At 35.3% G+C, this 16,950-nt stretch overlaps 1 long non-coding RNA gene across 1 annotated transcript in view; it reads left to right on the top strand.

Moving 5' to 3' along the window:
• Positions 1-14,883, top strand: part of LOC107317189 (uncharacterized) — a 28,902-nt gene extending 14,019 nt beyond the window's left edge. Inside the window, exons 3-5 of the long non-coding RNA XR_014932994.1 lie at positions 6,418-6,487; positions 8,650-8,806; positions 13,204-14,883. This is a non-coding gene — a long non-coding RNA (uncharacterized LOC107317189). The remainder of the gene's footprint in view (positions 1-6,417; positions 6,488-8,649; positions 8,807-13,203) is intronic.
• Positions 14,884-16,950: the final 2,067 nt, after the last annotated feature.

Here is a 16,950-nt window from a genome sequence, read left to right as displayed (position 1 = left end):
CCTTTGTGACAGTGTAGTGGCCATGCAGTCTGCTGTCTGTCTTCTAGAGAGGGCTTTCCGAATGAATAACGAGGTGAATATTTTTTCTAACTTGACACTGAAAAGTATACAAATTCTTGAATATTTGCTCCCAATTTTATGTACTTTCATTGTCACTTTATCTTATATAAACACATTCAGCGACGTGTGGAGCGGCTGATTGCACGTTATGACCACCTGTGATCCAGTTCCACTTGCAAGTAGCTTTGATAATACCAAAGTTCCCTATCTTCTTGTTACCTTAAATTGTGATAGCTTCAGATCACTGTGTGTGTAAAGTCTTATTCAACAGGGAACGTTTTTTTCCAGTTGAGGCCATCAAAACTAAATATTTCTGATTTCATAAGTGCATATGCTTATAAAGTTGCTGCTTTGTTGCATCTTCTCAAATGATGAGGCTCTGACTAGAAGAAATATGTCCGGTTGCATGTTAGGTGAGTCAGTTATGAGCCTATTTTATTTATCTGCGACACTTATTCTGTTTCAGCTGACTGCAGTGATTTGAATTTCCTGGCCTGAACTGGCACTTTGCAATGCTCAATGCTACTGACTCCCAAATCACTCCTTCACTTTTCTAATTGAATTTCTAACTTTTAATACCATAATTATCCTGATAATATCTAACTAATTCACTAAGACATGCGCATATCTTTCTAGAAGTAAAATCACTGAGGTATTTCCAGACATTGGGATCTCCAGAATGCAACATGACTGTAGGACTGTGTTCTGCCAGCAGTAGCTGTTGATGGGAAGTCAAAGAATGTATTTAATGAATATCCTTTTCCGATACTCTAATCAGCTTTTTTTTTTTACTTTTTTAATAGCATAAACAAGGATAATAAAACATTAATATTATTTGGAAGTAACAGAAAATATATGTAATATTATAGCATGAATCTGAATGTTGTCTTGATTGACTAAGTCATAATATTAACAATATGTAGTAGAGAATCATACAGTGTAGGCAAATGGACAATAAAGTAGTGGAGTGTGTGATGTAACTTCTCTGCTAGCTGAGCTTAAACATTTTTTCAATTTCCAGTGTAGGTGGAAGGGAACACTTGGGGGTAAATAAATGATATAACATTATGAGTAGCCTGGAGAGAGTGAGTAGAGAGTGATTATTTACCATATGTCACCATGCAAGATCAAGGGAAAGAGAAATAAATTGATACAACAGAGTGAAAACTAGTGAAATACAGTGGTGAATCTTGATTCTTATACATCTGCTTCTGCTGTGGTCACAGTATCCAGTGCTTTGGTGTGGATGTTCTAACTATGTTCCTGCTGTGAGATGGGCTAGAGATATCACACTCAATTTACACATGCTTTTAGGGATAGAACACCCATGATCATGATGGGAATTTGAGTCAACGCAGTACCTCTGATCTTGGGCTTTTGAAGACCTGCAGTTTGTTGTGTGTCTTGAAGAAACAAATAACCAAAACCAACCACAGTTCTTTAATGAAAAACATACAACTGCACTGATTGGATCTGACCTTGTAGCTGAGCCTTTCAGCTTTGTTAGTTTTAAATGATACAATGTATTCAAACACTGCTGTAGATTTTCTGTAGGAGGCAGCAGCTCACTCATTCTTGTACTGTTCTCAGCCTGTCACAAGCATCTGTGAACATGTTTCTGTATTACTTTTGTTTTTCCCAGCTTGTTGGGATATTATTTGAGTATTAATATTAAAAAAACAAAACAAAACAAAAACAAACCACCAGCAACCAAACTTAATTCTTAACTGTCTTTATGGAAGAACACGTATGGTTTAGATTCTATTGCTGAAATCTGTAATGCTTAGTTGTTCAGGTGGTGTGATGATGAGTATCTAAATGTCTGAAATCAGGGTAGAGTTCTTAAAATGATTTTTAGATACCAGGACAAAGAATGAAAAGTCATATTAAATGAAAACTATTTATCTCCAGAAATTTAAACAAAGGAATGGATCTTTGTATTTCCAGTTGGTGGTGTATTGGGAACAAATTCCATTTGCTTTAGGTATGCCTATTTATATTAAAATTGGCCTTGTACACGTTGAAGTAACTGAACTTGTTTTATTTTCATATGATGGTGTCTATTGCCTTTATCGGAGAAATGCTAGAGGTTACTGTTGACTGGTACAGAATCAGTCTCACCCAGTTTCTTATTGAGGGACACTTGTGTTTGTGCAGAATCTCTGCCCAGTGATTCTAGAGAAAGAGTCTCTTAGGGAGGAGTCTTGCTTCCCCTAGTGAAAAGGCTGATTTTGCTGACAGAGCTTAAGGCAAGTAATATCTTAAGCATCATGAATGCAATGCATTGCCACTTGATGTCTGATTGTCTATAAAGATTTTACTACTCTGTTCAAGAAAGTGAGAGAGAATGGTAATACATGGGCACTGTAAAATTCAGGAAGACTTGATAGATCTCTTTCCAAGCTATTTCTTTTTTGGTAGAAATGTGCAAGGGGAGGATTGTCTTCAGGAAGTTCAAGATGAAATCAATTTTCATGTCAATGTAAATTAAGAGTGCCAAGGATAATTCATTACAAAAAAAAAAAAAAAAGAAAGAAAATTGAGCAGTGACTGTTACTGTGTGAATACAGCAGGCAAAAGAACTGGGAAGAAAACCTGGACAATTAAATAATGTGTATTTATGATAGTACTCTATTATTATTCATACAATACTGATACATGATATGCTGATACATATAGTCTAAGTACTGATAATTTATATACTGATAAATATATATGTGCATACTAAGAAGTATTGCTACTGCTAATTATTTTCTAAGTGGAGGTTAGAAGCATTGAAATTTCATGTTTGACTGGATTTGTTGGTGGCTGATTGGTTGAATCATTGGCTGAATTACAGGACTGATTCATACTTAAAAATGTGAGCCTTAATTACTTGAGGTAAGAGACAGTTCTGTTAAATAAGAAAAAATGTGTAAAGTTGTCAGGTCTTATATATATGGATCAATTATATTTAATAATAGTTCTTCCCAACCGATGAGAAACACTGTTATTAAGAGATGGCATTATTTGCATGCACACAAATGGCACTTTAGGATTAAGCCTCCTTTTACCTGCCCAGAATTTTTTTTACATGATGTTGCAATTCAAAAACTTTCTCAGTGCGTGGGCTGTGAAATGAAAAAACTCATTGTAGTAGATCGTTTACAGGCAATGTCTATTCAAGAGATTTTCAGGAGTGGTAAGCTCAGTAGAAAAATAAACAGGGGGAATTGGAGAGAAAGAAAAGAAAGACTCTGGGCTTTATTACAACATACTCTATTTAATCCTGTATTGCACTTCCTATCTCTGACTCCAGTAATCTTCTTCTGCCTTCATTTTAACTTCAGCAGACCTATAAAAGTCCCCATAACAAACACGGCATCCATGAAGAACATAACTGTACTGAGACAAGTTAACTACTAAACCCTTTGAGGTAGGCAATAAAAATGTTGATGCTTTAATTTGATTTCCTTGAGAATTCAACCCTTGAACAGCATATAGCTGAAAAGGCTGCCTCCTTTAACTGTACTTTTTTGACTGAAGAATTGCCTGTAGTAGACATGGTATGGATTTTACCTTATATTTTAATAAGTGTAGCATCATAAGAGAAGGAGTTTAGAAAACAGTTTGCTGGAGACTTACAAAGGAAGATAAGGAAAGGCAATATAACATTTGGAAATAGGAAACCATTCTTACACAGCCCACATAAGTGCCTTACATCAAGCTTTTATAATTGTACAATTTAAATGTAATTTGCTAAGATAAACTTTTCGTGCATGTAATTGCACATGGATGTGAGATTGAATCTCAATTGCATAACTGTAATAAATGGTATAAGGAATTTGTACTTTGAGAAGAAAATCTGAAACATCTGATACAGCATAATGAAACTGAGTGTGCTGAAGGGTAGGGAAAACCATTGTATTCTAGGATTAGTTTTAATTGCCAGCAAAAAAATAAATCAACCCCCCCCCCCCCAGAAAAAAAACAAAACCAAAAAAAAACCAAAAAAACCCCACCCCACTGATTTTGAAGCATAAAATATGTTTTATTCAAAAGCATACATCAAAAAGATGCGTGTTTTTTCTCTCACCTTATAGAAACTAGCCCAGAATCCACTGCTGTGTAAGTAAATTTGATGGCATGTGTAACATTAAACCCATTTATAATTTTAAATCACTTCTGTGTAAAGCCTTGATAGATGCTGCAAGATAACCTGCAGTGGTATATAGGCTTCAGATTTGTGTAAGAAGTGCGATCTACTACTTTTCACTGACCAGGCATTTTCATGCATGTCTCGACCACCACACCGCAGTTTGGAATTAAGCTTCTGTATAGCATTATCCATTAGTTCATTTTTCTTCTTTAAAGGAGACAATCAGCAGAACAAACCTTCGTTCATGCAAGACCACATCAAGTTTGGGGAAAGTCATCTTGGCAGATGAATTTTTGCCCATCTGTGATTTTGTGTGTGGGCTGTAGATATTGTCATTGTCACTGGGCTTTGCAGGGGGAAAAAAGCCAAAGCAGAACATTAAACTCTCTTTCATGAGTGTGCTTTATGGTCCATTGAGACAGCTTGATACTTCACTGCTGGGGATGTCTGCTGCAGTCTTTGTTCACTCTGGTTGAACTGTAACCTGTTTATAGATGTTATATGTTTGGGACTGTCTCGTTATATTTATTAATCCAAGCTGCAATTAATAAAAAGGACATTTCTGTGGCTACTTCCTGTTAATGTTATCTTAATAATCGATTGCCTAAGAGTCTCAGTGTTTACAGATCTATATGCTGAGGTTTGCTTGGGGGAGTTGTGTTTTAAAACTGAGAATATGGACACGGTTCATGATTGATACTTGCTTGAGAGTACTCTTTAGGTTAGTCTCCGCTCCATAGCGTGCCATTTTTCTGTTAGGGCCCTTTCACTATAAATCATATCAATTCCGCTTAGACTAGGCTATTAAAGACACTGCAATCAGGTTTTTACTCACATCTCAGGTAACAATCCTGTCTTTTGCACAGATGACTCAAACTCCAGACTTTCCAGCAGTCTGTTTATAGTAACGTCATTTTCCTGTAGTGTTAGCAAGATATTGCTGTGTGTCATTGTTCTTTTCAAAGCAGACATTCATGTGATCCTTTTCATGTGGATATATTTTCAATATTGAAGATGGAGAAAAACTGGATTTACTTTCACTGTGCCTTAGATGCATGGGAATGTTAGCAGGAGAGAAGAAATTGTATTAAAGCCATCAGAACTTACTAGATGTTGGAGTAAAATGACTTTGATTATGAAATGATTGGTGATTCTTGTCAGAGGGGAAATAATGAAGAAGGTACTTTGCTGAAATGCTCTGTGCCATCTCACTGCTGGCTGCGTCATTGCAAGTACCAGGACGTATTACATTTTTATATGTTTATTATCCATGACAGTAACTGTTTCTTGCATGACTTTCTAACTGGTATGTTTTGTGATGATTCATGCTGGGTTACAACAGCTTTACTGTTTTTCCACATTCAATGAGATGTGAACTGACACAACTTGTTGTAAGAGAAGATGGAAATTTAAGAATAAAATGTTTTCCTGCGTAAGCCTTTCTGATTTGAAGAAAAAAAGTGAGATTCTTTTTCCTCTGGGAACTGAACTTTGTGTCTGATGGATACATTTGAAGATCATGTTGTTTGAATGTGTCTGAAGTACAGGATGGGAAAAACAGGTTTGATTTCTGCTTACACAATTATACGCGTTTCCAGTTGACAGGATGTCTGATTGTAAATGAGGCAAATATGTCAGGATGTACAGAGGAGCAAGTCATATGTAAGAAATGTTAGATGTGAAACTGAACTTCTTCATTCCTTGCTTCACTCTCTGCTCACGTTTTCAGCTTGCCTCCTGCTAATTTTTTGCTCCTTGTGTTTGATTGCAAAGTGCCTGTGAGCAAATGCTTTATAACACAACCTTTGTGATTTCAGGGTGATGTACAGCTGCGCTGGATTTAGGAATATAAGCCCTTCCCAGTTGCAACAGGTGGAAAACAATGTGAAGAAAGCTGTACAGTCACTACTGTGGTTAATTTTGCCTATCAGCTGTTAATTCTGCTGTTAAGTGCTGTTGTTTCTAGACTTCTTGTTAGTGTTTCTCAGAAGTAAGACTCTTAACCAAGAGTGAATGCAGAAAAATCTATCTAATAGTGATGACAACATAGAAAAATTTTCTGTCACCCTTCTATTGCCTATTACTATTTGCAGATTTTTTTTCTTTTTTTTAACGTAGGTGAAATTTACAAGTGAATGGAAATTAGTTGTTTTAGTGTTAGGGTAAAGATGACTCTTACTACTAAATATATTGAAACTCTGTGTCTTTTTCTACTGTAGAGTCTCAGACCATCCCCCACGTAAGGAAATCTGGGCCAAGAAACAAATCTAGTTCGGCTACCTACATAAGGTATTTCTCTTCAGCAAGCAGGTGCATCTACTTTCTTAATAGAGTACTTCCAGCAAATCCAGAGGTCATGTAGAGACTGTAGCACTTTCATGTGTCAGTGTAGCCCTATGTCTTTATTCCATCAAGGTATGTACCTTGAAGGTATGAACCTATGAAGGAACATATGTTGTAGACATACATTACATACACAGGGTAAACATGACCTTTGTTAAAAATGTACATGGAGAAATATTTTGAGGTATATTTAGAGAAGGGAAGAAACTTCTCTTTCTTTATAGACAGTCAAACAGAAAATGAGTTACTGCTGCTTTAGAAATACAGTAACTAAAAGCTCTTCCAAATATTCTCTCGTCTTAGAAGAAAGGAAACCTCTATCTGTCTCCCTTCTCTTCCCATCTCGTATTCAGGATGACAGCCTCATCATAATGTGGATGGAAAATTTGTCATAATCAGAGAAACTCATCTCATGGCTCAATCCCTTTCATGAATATTTATTTACTTTCTGGTGGAAATTTCTGTTTCTTCTCAAAAGGAGAATTAACAATCTTAAACATCCTTTCCTGACATCTTGATATCTATGTTCCCTTCTTCTTGTAAATGGTCTTTTGTTAGTACGCTCATGTTATCCTTAGTTGACCTCTGAAGACCAGCTTATTGAAATTTTGTAATGCTACCTGGGGTTTGTTTTTGTCAGCCTGTGGCTGACCTTCATGCAAAGCTGAGGGGAAAAAAACAGCCTCTAACCAACTCTAGCTTATTTTAGTAAAATTAATTTCGAAGGTCAATATTTTTCTGGAGCTGACTTTGTGCCTATGGAAGATTCCATTAGGAGCAGGTTTCTTTACTACTTATCTTGATGGAGCGCTTTACTTGAACGTTATGGGCTGTTGTAAAAGTTTTCTTTTACTTTCATCTTAATTTCAATTTTCAACTAGAAAATGCTATATATATATATATATATATATATATATATATATATAATTTTTTTTTTCCTTGTCCATATTATTTATGGAATTGAAGTAAGTGATTTGGCAATGCTTTTTTAATTTGACATCGATGTATATAGATACTAAGAGGTAGAGGTATGAAGAGGATGAAGCCAGGCTTTTTTCAGAGGTGCCCAAGGTCAGGACAAGAAGCACTGAACACAGCTGGAACAAGAAGCTCTGTGTGAACACTGGGAAGCACTTCTGTGCAGTGAGGGTGGCTGAGCTCTGGCACACACTGCCCAAAGGGTCTGTAGGGTCTTCTACTTGGAGAGTTTGAAAAGCTGAGTAGATGTGGGCCTGGGCACACTGTGCTTGGGTAGGTTTGCTGTAACAGGGCTTGGACCAGATGGACTTAGGGATTCCCACCAACACCAACATTTTTGATTCTACAATAGGTTCAGAAATGACAGGGAATATATTTTTAATGAGAGCATTCTGAAAATAATTACTGTTCTAATTCAGAGCAAAACCTGAAAATTGTTTATGAACACAAGTATGAAAGGAAAGAAGCTAAAAGTGTAAAACTGTTGTCATTTTATTAGCATCAAATGCTATAATAAAACACGATTCTCAATAAATTATGTTTTCTTAGTATCATTGCCTTTTACAGAAAAAAAAATAAAAGAAACTGTTTTCTTTCATATGATCATATTAAAATCTTAGCAGATTTTGAATATTTTAATACAGTTATACTTTTGTAGCCTGAGCTGCTTATTTCCACAATCTTGTCCAGTTACTGTTTAGGAACAACAGTGTGAAAGGAGCAAGGAGATTCGTTAATTTATTATGGTAATTGATAGGATGGATGTAACAGCGATAAGACTACATTCCTGCGCTTTCTTCATTTTTACACCCTGTCAGTCTGTCAACAGTCTATTAGACTATTACAAAGATGACTTTTTATCCATCCTCTCTTCATTTTTACTGTTCATATAGTGTTTGTGTTTCTATTGTGTTGCTTAATTTTTAACCTATTAGTTTTCAGACTATAATTGCTATTTAAAATAGAAAGGACTAGTAATTCTCATAATCGTGTTTTGGTCATAGTCCATTTTAATAACAATGTATTGGAGTTCTGTTGAAATAATTATTACCAATTGCATTTAAATTTATCTTTTTACAACCTCATTACAAAGCATTACTTGAATCTTTTATACCTTCTTTCGTTACCAGGTTAATCTATAGAAAAATCCCATGTGGCTATCATAGAAGAGTTTCGGGTGCTGGATGTAACCTCACTCAACATAAAAGTACTACAGACTGCTCATGAAAGTACATTATGAAAAGCAAATTTCATCATGATCATTAGAGATCAGTGGAACTTTGTGAGGTGAACCTACTAAAATTTTACTTGGAACTTGCTGGAGTTGGGACAAAGCTCAAGAAAAATGTGTAAATTAATATTTATTAATGTCAAACTTTTATATTTTTTTCATGTTTTATTCTACAACTGTAGGAGTATGATTGGTATTCTGCAAGGACATTTGAATCAGCCAACAACATAGCAAAAGCTGTCATAAAGTTCACCAAATGTGACTCCTGATGTTAGTGCAATTTACATATAACCTTTTCAAAATTATCAGTAGTTTTATGTTAGTAATTTATATAAAAATCTACTTCTGTGACATCTGAAAGGAAGAGAGGAAAAAACAACCAAGCTTGGAAATGGGGGGGAAAAAAAAAATCAGGTATTTTGTTTCCTTACAGTATAAGGAAAGAATATGGATAGGGAGCTAGGAGATATGGTTTAGTGGTTTACTGTAGGTATGGTAAGGGGAGGACGGTTGGACTAGATGATCTTATAGGTCCTTTCCAACCTTGTGATTCTATGATTCTATGATCTTACTTATAGAGACTGTTCTGTTCTCTCTCAGATTTTCTGCTTGGTTGTGGTGAAACATTTTTGTTAATGTTGTTTACTGTTTATAAATATTTTTCTCAGGAAGGGCATACATGCAGAAAGATAAGTAAATCTGCTCAGTGACAAGTTATAACAAATAAATCACTTTACAAGTGGTAGATATTCTGATAAGTATTTACAGTGAGCCTTTATTTTTTCCTTAAGAATTGTATTAAATGCATAATATTCAGTGAATTATGACTGGACTTTCAGTGGAAATAAAAAGAATAAAAATAAAATGAAAATACAAGATAAGTTACAAACAAGGAAAACTCATTCTTTCCTAAGATTATAGATATATATGTATTTACAAAAAAATAAAACCCAGAAAGTTATTTGGCGTTTTCTGCATAAACCTATCTGTTTGTGTGTATGTGTGTCTTCCATAAGAGTCAGCTTGGATCCTATCTTTTCTTAGTGATTTGGAGAAGGAATCTCAAAGTTCCAAGAAGTTTTAGTTTCCATGAGCTGCAAATACAATTGCATTTTGAAGTGCTTCCAATGAAATGAGGCAGGTGATGAAATGAATATAACTCACAGTTTACAGCCTTTTATGTACAGAAGCTCAAATTTTGACAACTGACTAAAAGTTGACATTATGTTCAGACTCATCCTGCCCAACCCGAAATGAAGCGCTTCACTCGGAGGAAGGTTAAAGGGTAGTGCTGTTTTATCAATGAATTTTGAAAGCAAGATTCTGATTAAAACTTGAAGTTCCCCTTCAAGTGCAAACTTGTACTTCTAAGCAATTAACAAGGCTGATGTTTGTAAAGTCTACTGATAACTATTGAGATATTTCTGGTTTTATGTTGTGAGTTCTTACTAACAAGTACCACAAAGGAATAAAGGGCTGTTTCTTTTTCTGATATATATATATATATATATGAAACGTTTTTGTTTTTTTTTTTTCCAAATAATTTTGATAGCAACCAAGTTATTTTCTTTCTTTATAATTCTGTGTATTCCGAAAAGAGGAGGAGGGGGAGAACTCCTTTCATCCTATGTTTTGGGAGATTAGATTGATCTGTAGGGAAGACTGAGAAGGAATAGGGCTTCCTGTTGGAGCAAGACAAATAATGCAACTTTTCCATAATGTATACTCTCACAGTTTTAGCCAGTTTATTACCTATGGAAAGACCACCTCTCACAGTTTCTTTTAAGGTCTTTCAGAAATCTAGATGGACTCGATCATCTGGATGTGCCTTTTATGCCTATGTATCTTCAAAGAGCTCCAATGTCTGTGTGGCACAAGATTTTGCTAATAGCCTCCAGTATTCAGTGTTATCTCATGTTTATACATCTGTGGGCAAAATATCATATACATACGTAATCTTCTATCTCTTGCCCAGTGATGCTGCAAAGTTTTCAGTCTGATCTGTTCTCTGTGAGCCATCTGAGAGCCTTCCCAAAATTTCTCATTACGTTTGCTGTGACTCAGAGGTACTTTTTATCAGAAGGTTATCACCTATTGTTCAAACACTTCATCTTCAAGTTCCTTTAGATATCTTGATATCATATGGTTCAGGCAAATTACTAAACCTCATTTTCTGTTGGAAAGTTTATCACAGAAGGGAAGAAATATTGGATTAAATTGTGTTTTTATTTGTATGGATCCAGATGCTGCATTACTGAGCAGAATGGGAATTTTGCCTATAAATCAGGGAGGACAATCTAGGAAACCTAAGAAAAGAGGAATAATATTTGCAATGAAGTACCGTTATCAAGGTCTGTGACAGAAAGGAGATAGACTCAAAAATAGCATAAAGGAAAATACAGTAGGAAGCATTTAGGATTTTTTGCTCAGTCATTGGATGTTTTTAATAACAGAGCAGGAATATGTCTGCTGGGGGTATCACGGGTAAAAGTGATCTTTCTTGAGGAAGGGATCAAAGAGTAACCACTGGGTGCTAACTACATCATTGTTATTCAGGGTACTGTGAATGGATCAAAAGGTGATCTGTAAAGCTGCAACAGATTGTTAAATATGAGTGCAAAGTTGTGCAGTGTGTTGATGGCTAATAGCAACAGATAATAGAGATCAAGCTCTTGTACACTATTAATGCCTGTTTAGTGAATCAAAGACAATAATAATAAAATGTGTGATTTTTCTAGAAGCAGTAAAACTGCATTGGCCAATATGTAAATTACCATTTTTTTCCTTTATCTTTCCAACTTCCAGACAATATGAGTTACGACATGGCTGTAGATCTCTCTTCTTTTACCAAGAGAAGTTGTTCAATACATCAGTTAGAATGCTAAAACCTGAAATAAATTTTTCTTGAAGTATTTACTATACTATATGATTGTCACAAAGCTTTGTAGAACTAGGCAATGCAGCTGATTGCTTGCTTTTGTAATTACAAATTTTCACGTATCTCTGATAGCAGAAGACAAAAAATTCCCCAAGGATTATCTTCCACAGTTAAGAAGATTATTTGACTATTTTTCAGACTTTTTTGTTTGTTTGTTTCTTACTATTAGTCTTTGTGTTTTTATTTGAACTGTTCTCATGTTTTTATTTAATTTAAGGTCTGATTCTTAGGTGGCCAGAATTATCTGGGAGATGGGTTTGATGCCTACCACCTACACAAAATAGTTCATCTAATATTCTGTTTGTTGAACCTAAGGTCAACATCATTCAACAATTCAAAACCTATATTAATCAGATTCTAGAAGCAGTATTTAGGGCACATTACTGGGTGACTAATAATTTGTGGTATAATAATGAGGTATGCGTTTATTAGATATTTTAATGCAAATAATCACCTAAGGGATAGAATGGAGTGGCTGTTTGAGAAAATCTTCTTAGAGGAAGCTTACAAATCACATCTTGCAAAACATTAAGAAGAAAGCGTTACTTCTTTTGAAAAGTCGAATATTGTCACAAGATTTAGAAAGTGTGTTTTTAATGCCTAGACGAGATTGCCAGTCACTGTCTAGGAAACAGCAATAAAACACTGGCTGGTTTTCTGGCATCATTAAAATCCTCATGCTCCTCTTGTGCAAGTAGATCAGTCCAGACAATTACAGAGACCTGAATTTAGACTGCCTTCCAACATACAAGAACATTTTCCTGTGGTTGCTATAATAGGGATAATTGGAGCTTCTTTGCTTATCTCTCATTACAAGAGAGAATTTGCTTGGAGGAGTACAGAATTAGAGGAATGTATGTACCATTATTCCTATTAGAGACAGCTTAATCAGAAGAAGTGACAGAAAAACAGGAAGAGACTGATGTGCTAAACCAACATTCTTAGGTGCCATAATTATTTCAAAGCGAGTAGAGGAGTGTAATAATGACAGGACATTTATGTCTAGAAAATAATGAAATTTTACCTTGTGTAATCAGCTGTTCACCCTCCTTGTCAATAGCAATTGCCTGGTACATGTAAGGTTTCAGAGTTTGAATGTAATGTCACATTTACTGTCTTGCTATAGAGATGCTATTTCAGCTGTAGAGCATGCCATATTCTCTAACTAATTACTGTCTTGTGATCTCCATAATGTACTCTTTGGTATGAAGGAACAATTCCACAGACAACTGGCCAAGACTTTTAAAAATTATGTTGTTTTTGGCTGTTTATATTGTAAGATTATTTTTTTTTTTTTAAATTATTATTTGTTGTTGTAGTTTTGGTAATACAGTGTTTTTAGTAAAGACTTTACTGGAGAGACTTCTTAATTTCTGTAAGGAAGCAATGGTAGTGGCAAAGATTAATTCACTCTGGAAAGGAGGTGTAGTAGGAAGAACAGCTTTCTGGCTATAGATCCTGACTCTGTCTAATTTAGAGTTCAACCAGAATCTCTGTGTTCTGCATTTTCCTCAGGTCTACGTAGTCAAGATGGAGTTCCAAGAGATGGCAGAATCTATCTACTAGTCTATCACCGAGGATAGCTGTGGACTTCTCTCCTGCTACTGTGAAGTTAATCTGTTATATGATCAAGGGGTGCTCATCTGACTCTTTGGAAAACCTGCTAGTTTCCCTAATATAAGAGAAAGAGGGATTTAAATAAAATAAAATAAAATAAAATTCATTTAGCTGAACCAGAGAATGAATGATCTCAGTTTTACTCCAGAAAAGGAAATGCCTGAGTGTATGTCAGAGTTATTCTTCCTTAGTCCTTCCAGTAATGTGGTGAGTTTGGTGCAGACAAATAACATTTTCTGAGCTACTTGAATGATTTTGACTGATAAATGGGTTCTGAACATCTGTGAGATAAGATATGTAAAATGGCATCAATTTCTTACAAACCTTCTCTCAAAATTCTAGTGTAAATGTGTACCTGTCAGATGTTTTTCTCATCCAAAACTGTGTTTTCTGTGCTCTTTCTGCTTGTCAGTATATCTTTTCCAGATAAACTCTTGCATCTGTGCTTTTGTCTTGTTATCTCCAAAATGATTTGTGAGTGAAACCCCCCAACTACCATTACTTTTTCAGATTCTTATTCAATGTAACATAAGAGATAGGATTTTCCTTTCAGTTAGACCGTTCTTTTCAGCACTGTCATGGGCATCTTGATGGGCAGCCAAAAGAGCTGAACCATACCACTGAGGGACCGGAACAACAGAAGGCTTTTGACTTACTCGTTAAAGAGGTAAGCTGTTCAAAAAAAAACCACCTACAACTATCCTACTGGTTTTATTTCATCTGCTGTAGGCTAACAATTTCTTAGCAGCCACAGAACCAACATTCCTGAAAGCATATTATGGCTCTTGTAAGCTAGTAGACATGGGTTATAAAAGGGCTAATCTCCCTGAAGCCAAGTATTACTACACATAATGATTTTTTTAATGTGGACTGCCTTCTGGTAGTGTAATTAAAATAAAAAACAAACCAGTCAATTATCAATAAGGTCCACTGATGCAAGGATTTCCACTTAATAACACACTCTTTTCTTGTTATCCTGAATATTTTTTCCATTCTTATTTTCCTTCATCCCAGTCGTTAATTCTCTCTGCATTTTTTGAGAGAGCACAATTTCTCCCCTATTCTTTTACTTTATTTGACACACTTTATTGCTATTGCTTGTCCACCTCTTCTCAAGTAACAATTGCTGCTCCTAACTTTCCTTTGTATTCACTGATAGTTGTTACAGCTTCTGGCAGGTAATTACCACAGATGTGTCACTGGACAATTCTTATCCTTTTCCAGCCTTTTTAATAAAAGTTCTGCATAATAAAATCTTTGGTTTTAGACTTTGAGTCCTGTAACAGACCCGCAGGGCTGTGATTCACAGCCTACTTATGAGAAATTTCACCTAGGTCATTCTTAACCTTCTCTGAAAGGCAGAGGGCTGAGATGAGAGAATACAAATGTATAACATAAAAAAAACGAAGATTCTCTTTATTAATTCAATCTAGGAGAGTTAAGTGTTGTGTTTGCTATACTGAAGAACACTGCACATTACTGTGGGGTTGATTGCACTTGACAAGGTGAAAGAAGATGGAAAACTTCCTCCCCTCACTTGTCATTGTATTTGTCATAAATAAATAACAAAGGAAAGAATCACTTCTGTATTTTCTGTTTCTGACATTTCCCAAGTTTTCTATGCATATGCAATAAGCCATCTGTACACTGACTGTGAAAGAAAAAGTTGGTATAACCTTTATGCTTGTACCAAGCCAGTGTTCTGTTTGTTTTGCTTTTTTCTTTTTTTTAATTGCCATAAGCTGCTAATTTTTCATATCCTTGGAAATTATTAGAGATTAAAGGTGTAGGAAAAACACTTCCAATGCTCTCTTAATGCCTGAGTGTGAAGAAAGCAAAGAGTCTCAAAGCTTTTCTGGCAGAGAGAATCCCACCATTTTGGTGGCCTGGGATTTCAAGACTCTAACGGGGGCATTAATGTGAACCGTTTCTTATGGTGGTAAAAGCTTGTGAGCATATTATTCTATAAGAATGCCAGTTTATGCAGAATTTGTGTCTGCATGTATGTTTTGACCTTCTGAGCTATGATAGTACCATTATTTGTGAGTGTGTCTTAACAACAGAAACAGGAAAGATTGGGGGTTAATAAACTAACAAGAGAGAAAGATTATCCCGGATCTTTTACATATCTATTTTCATTGCACAGCTATGGAAGCTGTTGTTTGAGCAAAACTGAAGGAGACAGGAGTAAGCATATGCTATGTGAGATGGGGATTAAGTCATTTTCACAGGCACTGAAGCTAAAAGAAGCTGATAAAACAGCAATTTCAGACATTAGAAAGAGTGACACAGTTCGTGCGCCAATGATTCTATGTGCCCTTTGGATTACCCTTTGTGCAGTCAGTGGTTTCCTGCTGTCCTCAACCAGTACATGGGAGTAGTATTGGGTATCTCTGGGAAAAAAATGTGGATCGGTGTTGATTTCTTTCTTTTACATGTTCTATAATTTCTACCTGTGTTTTTGGCACTATGTGGTGTTCATCTTACAGTATATTTGCTCTGGCACAATCTCGTCACATTGGAGTGAAAAACCCCAAACATTTACCACCTCCTTGTATTTGTTACTTGTTGAACTCCTGAGAAGAAGAGAGAAAGAAAGCTTTTACCTATTAGTTTTTGGCTTATTATACACAAGGACTTGTATCACCCTTTTATTTAATGAAAACGTCAATTTTTCAAAAATGACTATTGTAATTAGACTTTGCTTCTCTGATCTGAAACCTGATCTTCAGAGAGAAGTGGTTGTGTTACCAATTGACAGGTTCAAACATTAAAAATAAGATAATGAACATTGCTAAAAGTAAATGAAGCAGACATAATACACCTGAGATTATATATAATTTTGTTAAATTAATACACCATATTTTAAAGTAGCAGAAATACTGTAAAATGTCTTGATGAAATGGAAAAAGAAAATGTTTCATATTAATGCCATTCTAATGGAAAACCACTTAGAGCAAATAACTGTAATTTGCATTCTGATCCCTGTTCTGTGAAGTGGCTTATCAAAAAGAAATACGCCATTACTTCTCTCTAAAAGTTCTAATGTTGAATTAAAAAATACTTTCCAGGTGAATCATTAGAACATGTTCTGTCCTTTAAAAGCCTGTCTCCCTTATCGCAGTGCAACTTGTAGAAATGCATTTTAAACAACTTCATTCTGTACATGACAGGCTAATTTTCATGTTAGGCAGTAATTATTTAAACTCGTAAGATTCCTGTCCGTTTTTCTTCATCTGCACACACAGACACTAAATTACTTCAGGAATGAACCTCTTCTGTTCAAAATAGATTTTTTTAAATAAGAGATTGTTTTAAAAATCTGGCCACAAATGTGTGTTTTAAAGAAAAAATACCCCAGCACTGAAGTATATGAGTGGAAACAATACATCATGTAAGAATTTAGTGATTATACTTCATTTATTTGAAAATCTGAAGTTTTTGCACCTCAGCTCCTATATAGTCTTTAAATCACGGTTTTTCCATTCACTTTGCTCCTGCAGAATAAATCAGTGATAATTGTCTCTCTGCTTTACTTTTATTTAAATTGTCCCTTTAGAGCCTACAGATGACCAGGGATTTTAAGAGAGACTCGCTTTCTGGATATTACAGTTCTGAACTTGGATGGGCTAGACTCAGAGTAGG

This window comes from Coturnix japonica, chromosome 11 (assembly GCF_054131305.1).
Source record: "Coturnix japonica strain WE chromosome 11, WE-NBRP24, whole genome shotgun sequence".
NCBI lineage: Eukaryota > Metazoa > Chordata > Aves > Galliformes > Phasianidae > Coturnix > Coturnix japonica.
This window is presented reverse-complemented; position numbering and strand designations above follow the sequence as displayed.